At 31.6% G+C, this 8,489-nt stretch overlaps 2 long non-coding RNA genes across 2 annotated transcripts; both read right to left on the reverse strand.

Annotated features, from left to right (window-relative positions):
- Positions 1-2,481: 2,481 nt before the first annotated feature.
- LOC109159466 lies at positions 2,482-3,170 on the reverse strand. The gene is made up of 4 exons (XR_002050578.1): positions 3,081-3,170; positions 2,846-2,968; positions 2,623-2,722; positions 2,482-2,526 (listed from the first exon to the last, which is right to left on the reverse strand). It is a non-coding gene; the product is annotated as an uncharacterized LOC109159466 (long non-coding RNA).
- Positions 3,171-4,137: 967 nt separating this feature from the next.
- Positions 4,138-4,952, reverse strand: LOC109159469. The gene is made up of 3 exons (XR_002050581.1): positions 4,935-4,952; positions 4,584-4,661; positions 4,138-4,396 (listed from the first exon to the last, which is right to left on the reverse strand). It is a non-coding gene; the product is annotated as an uncharacterized LOC109159469 (long non-coding RNA).
- Positions 4,953-8,489: the final 3,537 nt, after the last annotated feature.

Below are 8,489 nucleotides of genomic sequence, written 5' to 3' on the forward strand. Positions count from 1 at the left end.
GTGTTGAGATCACTGCTGGAAATTTGCCATTTTCCGACCACCGAAAAGTGGTCGGAAATGGCCTTAATTAGGTCGGAAACGCCTGTTCCGACCTCTTTTCCGACCAATTTGGGTATCCGGAAAAATACCCCTAGCTATTTCCAACCACCAGAGAGAGTGGTCGGAAAGAGTCACCACTTTTCTAAGGCCGTCGGAAAAAATGGCCAAAAGAATTGTTAGGCGAGTCCAGATTTCCGACCACCAGTGGTCGAAACTTTCGACCACTTTGGTGGTCGGAAAACTGGAGGCAGTCAATAACAAAAATTCATTTCATTACAGAGAGATCTCTGTAATGAAATGAATATATATATATATATATATATATATATATATATATATATATATATATATATATATATATATATATATATATATATATATTGTTGCAAGCGGGTAAGATATTTGCTAAAAAACATAAAATACACATTTCATATGCTAGTTTTTCCATTTCGACAAAATCATCCATTAGCCTCATCTCGGAAACTCCAATTGTTTTCTGTTCAGAGTTACTCTTCTGGTCCTTATGATTCTTGAAATGCTCTAGTTCAGATATCAAAGCACAAGCCCAAGCTTCAGTAGAAACACTTTGATGTTCCTTCGTTTCATGGCTTGATATGGAGGAGATATCATTTGATATAGGTCCATAAACAGCCAGCTCTTCCTTCATTTCTGCATACAATCCTTCAACGCACTGTTAAGGTGAGTTAGCCTTCCATTCTTCTAACTCTTCCTTCAGACACATAATTTCAGCCTCCACTTTCTTGTGAGCTAAATTTTGCATCAATTAACAAATTGCACAAAAGTTAGTTCGAAGGACTTTGCAGAAACGGGAAAAAAATTGAAAGAATCATCAATACAACATGAATAAACAAAGAAATGAAGTTATCACCTGCAATGGCTTCTTCCGCCATTTTTGTGAATTTGTGACTAATTTATCTTTAGCGTTGCACTCATCGAGAGCAGATGCAACTTGTCATCAAATTCTTATAAGCAATAACTATACCTAGTCAGCTCATAGAGAGTTCTCAACTATTTGCACTAAATCTAAGAACCAAGACCATTTTAAATAAACCTAAGAACAATAAGTTTCGTTGATATTAAACAGACCTTTGTTTGAGAAGACCCATAGGTAGTTTGGCTTGGAACTGAACAATGAGGGATAACTCATTCCACCAAAGTGTGATGATATTGAATCTGGTGATGAAGAGCCAGACGATATCACATCATCTTCCTGCTGGTGATTCATATCTTCAGTTCATCCACTAAAATGTCCATATACAAGATCAATTTCAAAACTCCTTTATATGAAAGAAATTCTTCACATAAACACCTTGCACTGGAACAAAAAATAAACAACTAAGATTTCCTGAAGATAGAAATAGAAGTCAACATAACTCTTCTTTGTTCACTGAAAATATAATAGCAAGCGCACAAATATCTAACCAGAAGAAATTTATGTCAGAAATTAGGGAATGACAAGGTTAGTAAGACTAAAACCTTAGCAATAAATTAAAGCAAGTTTTCATAACTAAATCCTTCCAATAAAGCATATTGAACAATTCACAGGACTAGAAACACCATGTACCAATACCCCACAAAGATATATAGCATATATTATAACATATAATACTACATATTTATACAGAAATAAGTAAAAAAAGATTAACATTTGCATTTCTATTATATAGAGAGAGGAGCCAAATCAAGTGCAAACTATTCCTTAAGTATAAACTACAAACACATCTTAACTATTCCCATGATTATATAAAACTGAATCTGGAATTCTAGAAAGATCATACTGAAACACAATCTATGATTCTATGGATATATATTGATGCCGTCTTATTCTAAGTGCTCCAGGACATATAAAAAGGTTTTCAATTCTAACTTCACTAACACAACTAACAGAGTGAACATAATTATTTGGGAACCTTTTCAGTTGCCTTTCGATTCACAGATGGGAACCAGCCAGCTACTACAATCATCCTCTCTAAAGTTATCACCAAAACTATGAAAATTTGAGGGAATCGTGAATAGAGCACAATGAAAAGTGGAGTCGAGGGAATCCTGTAGTAGTGTATTAGTTATCAAAAAATCAAGAACATAATGATCATGAGTTTGTTTTTTATTTCTCAAGAATTAGTATGTAGACCAGAATCAAATTTGTGCCAGACCATCACATGACTTGGTGGTGAAAACAAGCAAGCAAACCCACAAAAAGTATTAAGTTTCTTTAATGAGTAAAGGATTAGATAATAGTTCAATAAAGAATTTACTTTGACAGCATAATAATGGCTGCAAAATTGATTAAAGAATATTTAGTTTTGAACTTGAAAGCAAACACAAAAAAAAAAAAAAAAAAAAATAAAGCAATTGAACAGATCATGATTATTTGTATAAAAGAAATCAATACTCTTGTCACGAGGTGTTATTTCTGTTTTCTGTTCTCTGTCAAATACAATGTCATTTCTACTGCTGCATCCAAGCCTAGAACATATGAATGGTGAGAATAAGAAATGGGTTTGGTATTCAATTCAAATCCAATGAATCCAGCATCAATAATAAAGAAGCATGTATACATACATTTATCAATTATGCCTTGGCTTTCAAGAGTTTAGCTTTCAGTTCATCTGCCACAGCGTCAATGAATTCTTCAATGTTTAGATATGTGTCCCTTGAAAGCCTACATAATTAGAAGACAACATTATAAACACAATGGGGTAATGTTCTTGATCAAGTCTAACTACAAAATTTTTTAAGAGATATACTAAAGGGGGTGGGGGTGGGCCGTGGGGGTGACACTCACTTTGACCCATGGATGATAAGTGCAAGATCCTTGGTCATCTTTCCAGACTCCACAGCACCAATGCAAGCTGCTTCAAGCTTCTCGGTGAAATCCAAGAGTCTATCGTTGTTGTCCAACTTAGCCCTATTTGCATAATATTACAATCGTTAACTGCGTTATATATGTAGTGAGTAAAGCAATTAGCAGACAAACTCTATGCACAGGTGTAAGCTTGGAAAATCGAAGAATGTTGTACCTGTGAGCAAGTCCTCGTGTCCAAGCAAAGATGGAAGCAAGTTTGGCATCCACCGTATAGTGGTGAACCACATAAGGCTACTGCAAGGGCCCTAGGTTGCAAAGACATGCCAAAAAATGGATAAATTCTTTGAGCAATTATTATTTGTTATAAGTGAGATTATATTGCCATTTCAGAAACAGTATGACCAACAGCAAAGTCTGTGAAGACTAAACGTTAAAACTCTATAAAGTTTCTAGAATAAATGCAAAAGGAGCAAAGAAGAACCAGATAATGAGACGGCAAACAAACACAATTTTGAAATTAAGAGAAAACAACAAAGGATTCCTGCAAAGAAAAATGTTATATTTCCAAGTAAAAGCTGTTTAAGGATTTGAGACTACAATCAAAATATGAGAACAATGCTAGAGCTAAATATATTTCCAAAATTTTATGAACAACTTCTATCTCACTCTTCAAAGAATCCATCTTCAAGGAGAGAAAATATAAACCAGTATTATACAAGATTAAAGCAAGCTGGGTATCAAAAAAACTTTTGATTATTTTGTCCTGTCCTTTTAATTCCGATAAAAGGGAGGAAAAATAACATAAGAAGGGGAAAAGCCAAAGAGGGTATACTTAGATTAAAAGAGCTGGCAGATAAGAAATCCATAGACAGAGGTATCCATTGACAGAAGTATTAGCTAAATAGAGTAAGAAAGGGAAAGAGATACACATAAAAGGAAAAAATCGTACAGTCAAAGCACACCCACTCTAAGAAAGAATAAAAGGAAAGAGAACAGGTTTGTTTAGGCATCCTAGCAGGAGTAGGGTGTTGACTTTCTAGTGAGATAACTTATGTGTAAACAAACAAATCAGTTATGAGTGTCCATAAAATATCTGCATTAGCTGTGATATATAGTGTTTCACTATTTCCCTCTAAATGAAATTCATACTCTTTATATTATAAGAAAATGTTATCTTCACTAATCACATGAATGAACAACTTTCTATTCAAAACTTTTGAATTATCAAAGTATGTAGGTGTAAAGTAGACGCATACATACATGTGCCATTGTGCCAAACATAATTTGTGTGCTAGATGTGAAAGCAAACCTGTGGCTTTAAGATGGTGTCCAGAGATATACTTGACCACCGATGGTAGCACCAGCAAGCATCCCGACCTCATACTGGTGTGCATCAAAGCGCCATTGGATAGCAGGCATGTGTACACTTTGTAATTTCGAAACAATTCTCTTTTGTCTATTGAAATCATGTCAACTCCCCTTTGCAAGTTGCCAATGAATACATAGGAATCATCCTAACCCCATATAGCCCTGCTTCCCAAAAAAAAAAAAATCAGAAGAAAAAACGATGGTGTTAATTCCAAACAGCAATGCATCCCAATTTAACAAACAAAACTTGGTAAATCACACATACATACCCAATCAGATTAAACAATTTATCATGCGCGTACATGAATACAAATAACTGATGCATATATTCACAGAAATCAAAGCATACTTTAGTCATGAGAGGTTTAATATAGTTCTCTGCTGCTTCTTGAAATTTATCACCCCTCAAAAAATCAAGAGGAATTTTCTGTAAAATGAGAAATATCACAAAATATAAAACATGTACAGGTTATAATAGTTCAAAAGAAAACAAAAAGTTTACAAAATAATATGAATTCTAGTGTTAGAAAACTGATATGTTATTGAACTTGACGAAGTGGAATCAATCATGGAAGGATGTATGAAGTTAGGTACATAGATACCTACACATATCCTTATGTAACCTAGGACTATTTCAAAGTGAAGGCCAATGCCCTAACAATAGATTAAGAAATAAAGAACCCTAAATGTATGTAACAACCTGTTTTTGCTGCCTGCTGAGGGAGTGAGGGGCGACCGGCGACCTGGTGCGACTGCTGCGACTGTGAAGGCGGAGGGCTGCTGGGCGCTGACTGCTGCAACTGCCGGACTGGACTAGCGACCTGGCGTCTGGGCGGTCTGTCGACTGGCTGTGGCAGAGGCGGGGCGGAATGGCGGTGGCGAAGAAGTCGCGAAGAGAGATCTAGGGTTAGTGTTGGAGATTGTTGGCTGTCATCTGATGCTGTTGACCATGTATTTTTGTTTTTGAAAACCTGACTATGTCTTTAATAGACTTTTTTTTTCTTTTTAAAGTATGTCTTTCTAAACATTTAACCTGTAGAAAAAAATATTTCCGACAACTTGTGTGGTCGTAAGAACACTTCAATTTAAAAAATTACATTTGGACGAAATATTTCCGACCACGATTTAAATAGTGATCAGAAATACCGATCACTTTCCGACCACTCTAACTGTTCGTCGAAAAAATTTAAAAAAATTACTTTTTACGACCAAGTTTTTTAGTGGTCGGAATGAGGTCGGAAAAACACTAATTTCCAGCAGTGGATTATGATTTTGAATGCAAATGAAATGTATTTGGTTTTCTTAATTTTAAACCCAAGTCAAATAATAATTTTAAATTTAAATTTATGCGGGCAGTTGTTGATTGAAACTTTATGTTAGTTGAGCAATTCAATAAGAATGCATCTTTGTAACAAATACTAAGGGTCTGTTTGGAAACCCAAAAATGACTTCTGAAAAATGGTTTCTGAAAAATAAGTCAATAATAAATATTTTAATTGTTTGATATTTTTAATAAAATCCTTCTGTGATCTACATTATAATATATATATATATATATATATATATATATATATATATATATATATCTATCTATTTTTCTTCACATGATTTTTGTGTTCGTTTAGTATGTTGTTTTGCAGTTGGATTGCACATTTATATTTATATACTAGTTTTTTACGCGCATTGCGCGATTGGGATAATGCCCAATGTTTTTTTTTAATAAGTATTTTAAAGTATATCAAGACAAGATTATATTGATATTGTTCATGCATAGATAATTGAATGTTAAATTTGCCTATTTAAATAGGCAATTCTAAGTTTACAATTGCAAGATAATATAGTCAAGATTTATTATAATTGTCAATAAAATAATTGTATAACTATGGTAGAAATCAAATACGGGACATAAGGGAGAGCAAATAAAAATTAGGGCATAAAATATTAAATATATATTAATATTGAAGATTTGAATACTCTTTTTGTCAATAAATCCCTCAAGTAGTTAATAATTATATATTTTTTTATTTTTTTAAAACTATTATTATTATTATTATTATTATTATTATTATTATTATTATTATTATTATTATTATTATTATTATTATTATCATTATTATTATTATTATTATTAGTATTATTATTATTGTTATTATTATTATACCCTTAGGTCATTTTACATGTTAATCTAAACAAGTAATTTTTTCAAATATCTTTTTAGCAACCGTTGATATAATTCGCTGGTCAAATTTGCTAATATAATCCGCTAACAGCTGATTGTCAAACAAGGACATTGCGAGGTAGTTCTCACTTCAATTTGTTGTGTGATTTGAATACTCTCTTTGTGAACAAATTAAATCACTCAAGTAGTTAATATGATTGGCTTTATTATTTAAAAAAAAAATTCATGTTATTAATAAAATACATGGTAAATAAATATATAACATTATTTTGTATTATAACTTTGATATTTAATTAAATAATAGTGCACAAAAAAAATAATAGACAATGTAGTGAATATAATCTATTGATGAATTTGAATGTAAAGAATTTTTACACTGGAGAAAAATAAGACAATATAACTAATAAAATTATTTCTCTTAATTAATTTATTGATAATGAATAAATTTTTTTAATAAAGACATTGTAGGGACAATGTAGCGAATATAATCAATTGATGAATTTGAATGTAAAGAATTTTTATATTGGAGAAAAATAAATACAATATATCTAATGAAATTATTTCTCTTATTTAATTTATTGATAATGAATAATTTTTTTTTTAATAAAGACATTGTAGACACATAATTCTAAATTAAAGAAATACATATGTATTATTTTTTGTTGTAGCTACTACATTATTATTTAATTTAATAAGAGTAAAATAGATTACTAATTACGCCAACTTTGATTGGGATGTGGTTCGAACCTAAGACCTTTCTTATTGAAATCAATGAGTAAGTTAACGGTGAACTAACAGAAATTAACGGAAAAAATAATATTTAACCGAAAAGTTAACGGATAATCATATTCATTAAGGATAAATTAGTAAATCTTAAAGAAAAATTAAAATCTGATCAATCTGAGCCATTCATTTGATTAAAAAATTTGACGGTCATTTTTTCTACCCATTATAGGCCTAACTCCCTTGGGCTCTTATTAGTATATATATATATATATATATATATATATATATATATATATATATATATATATATATATATATAGTAGATAGTAGATAGATATTATATATATAGTCAATAGAATCCTATAGTATCTCCAGTGCCACCCTCAAATATTTTCATTGGATCTTGGAAGGAATAAGTTCAATACATTCTTGATAGCTAGCTACTGTTCAGAAGGATGACTAATTGATCATCGTGTCCTAAAACAAATTTCTCCTTCCATCCATTTTTAGTCAAAGATTACTCTATTGCAATCTTTGGCATGATTTGAAACCAATGATGAGGAGAAGATTTGTTCCCCAATATAATCTAATCATTGAAGACATACTTTAATTTTGAACTTGAACAACCTTAAACAAGGATCTCTAAATAAATGCTTAATTAAGCATTTGATAACAACTAAATAAAATGTCAAAGACAATAAATTAAAGGAAGCATCACGAATCCTATCATAGGTGGTCTCAATGATGACAACTATGATATTGTGGAAATATACAATATGATTCTGTGCAATATATATGTACTAGACATGGCCATCCATATTGAGAATTGAAGAAGTAGAAGCAAAAAGAGCTTGAGGGGATTTTAAGGAGACAAGAAGAGATTGAAATGAACTCTGTCCTTGATTTGTATGTTGAGACAAAGCAATCTCTTTAAGCACTTGAAACCAAACTAGCAAGTGTCAAGTCACTTGACTCAAGTGTGAAAATGTCAAGATTATATTGAGAGCATTCCAATTGATAAAGATAGTGCAATGAAGCAAGACAAAGAAAATGAAGAGAGTATTGAGACATTGGTGGTGAAGGTATCTCTTGAGAGGGAAGACAATTAGAAAACGGAAGAAGGAATTGTTAAGATGCAACAAGAGCATGAAAATAATAGTGAGATTGAGTTTGTGGTAGAAATAGAAGAGAGTGTTGAACATGGTTGATTGTTGAAGAGTGTATGAGTAGGAAAAAAAAAAAAGATGTATTGAAATAAAGAAAAGGGTTAAAATACAAAGAAGGGAGAGCGAGAATAATATACACTGAAAATAATTTTCCTAAACCAAAAATAATTTTCCTAAACCAATT

The sequence above is a fragment of the Ipomoea nil genome, unplaced genomic scaffold, assembly GCF_001879475.1.
Source record: "Ipomoea nil cultivar Tokyo-kokei standard unplaced genomic scaffold, Asagao_1.1 scaffold2827, whole genome shotgun sequence".
Taxonomy (NCBI): Eukaryota; Viridiplantae; Streptophyta; class Magnoliopsida; order Solanales; family Convolvulaceae; genus Ipomoea; species Ipomoea nil.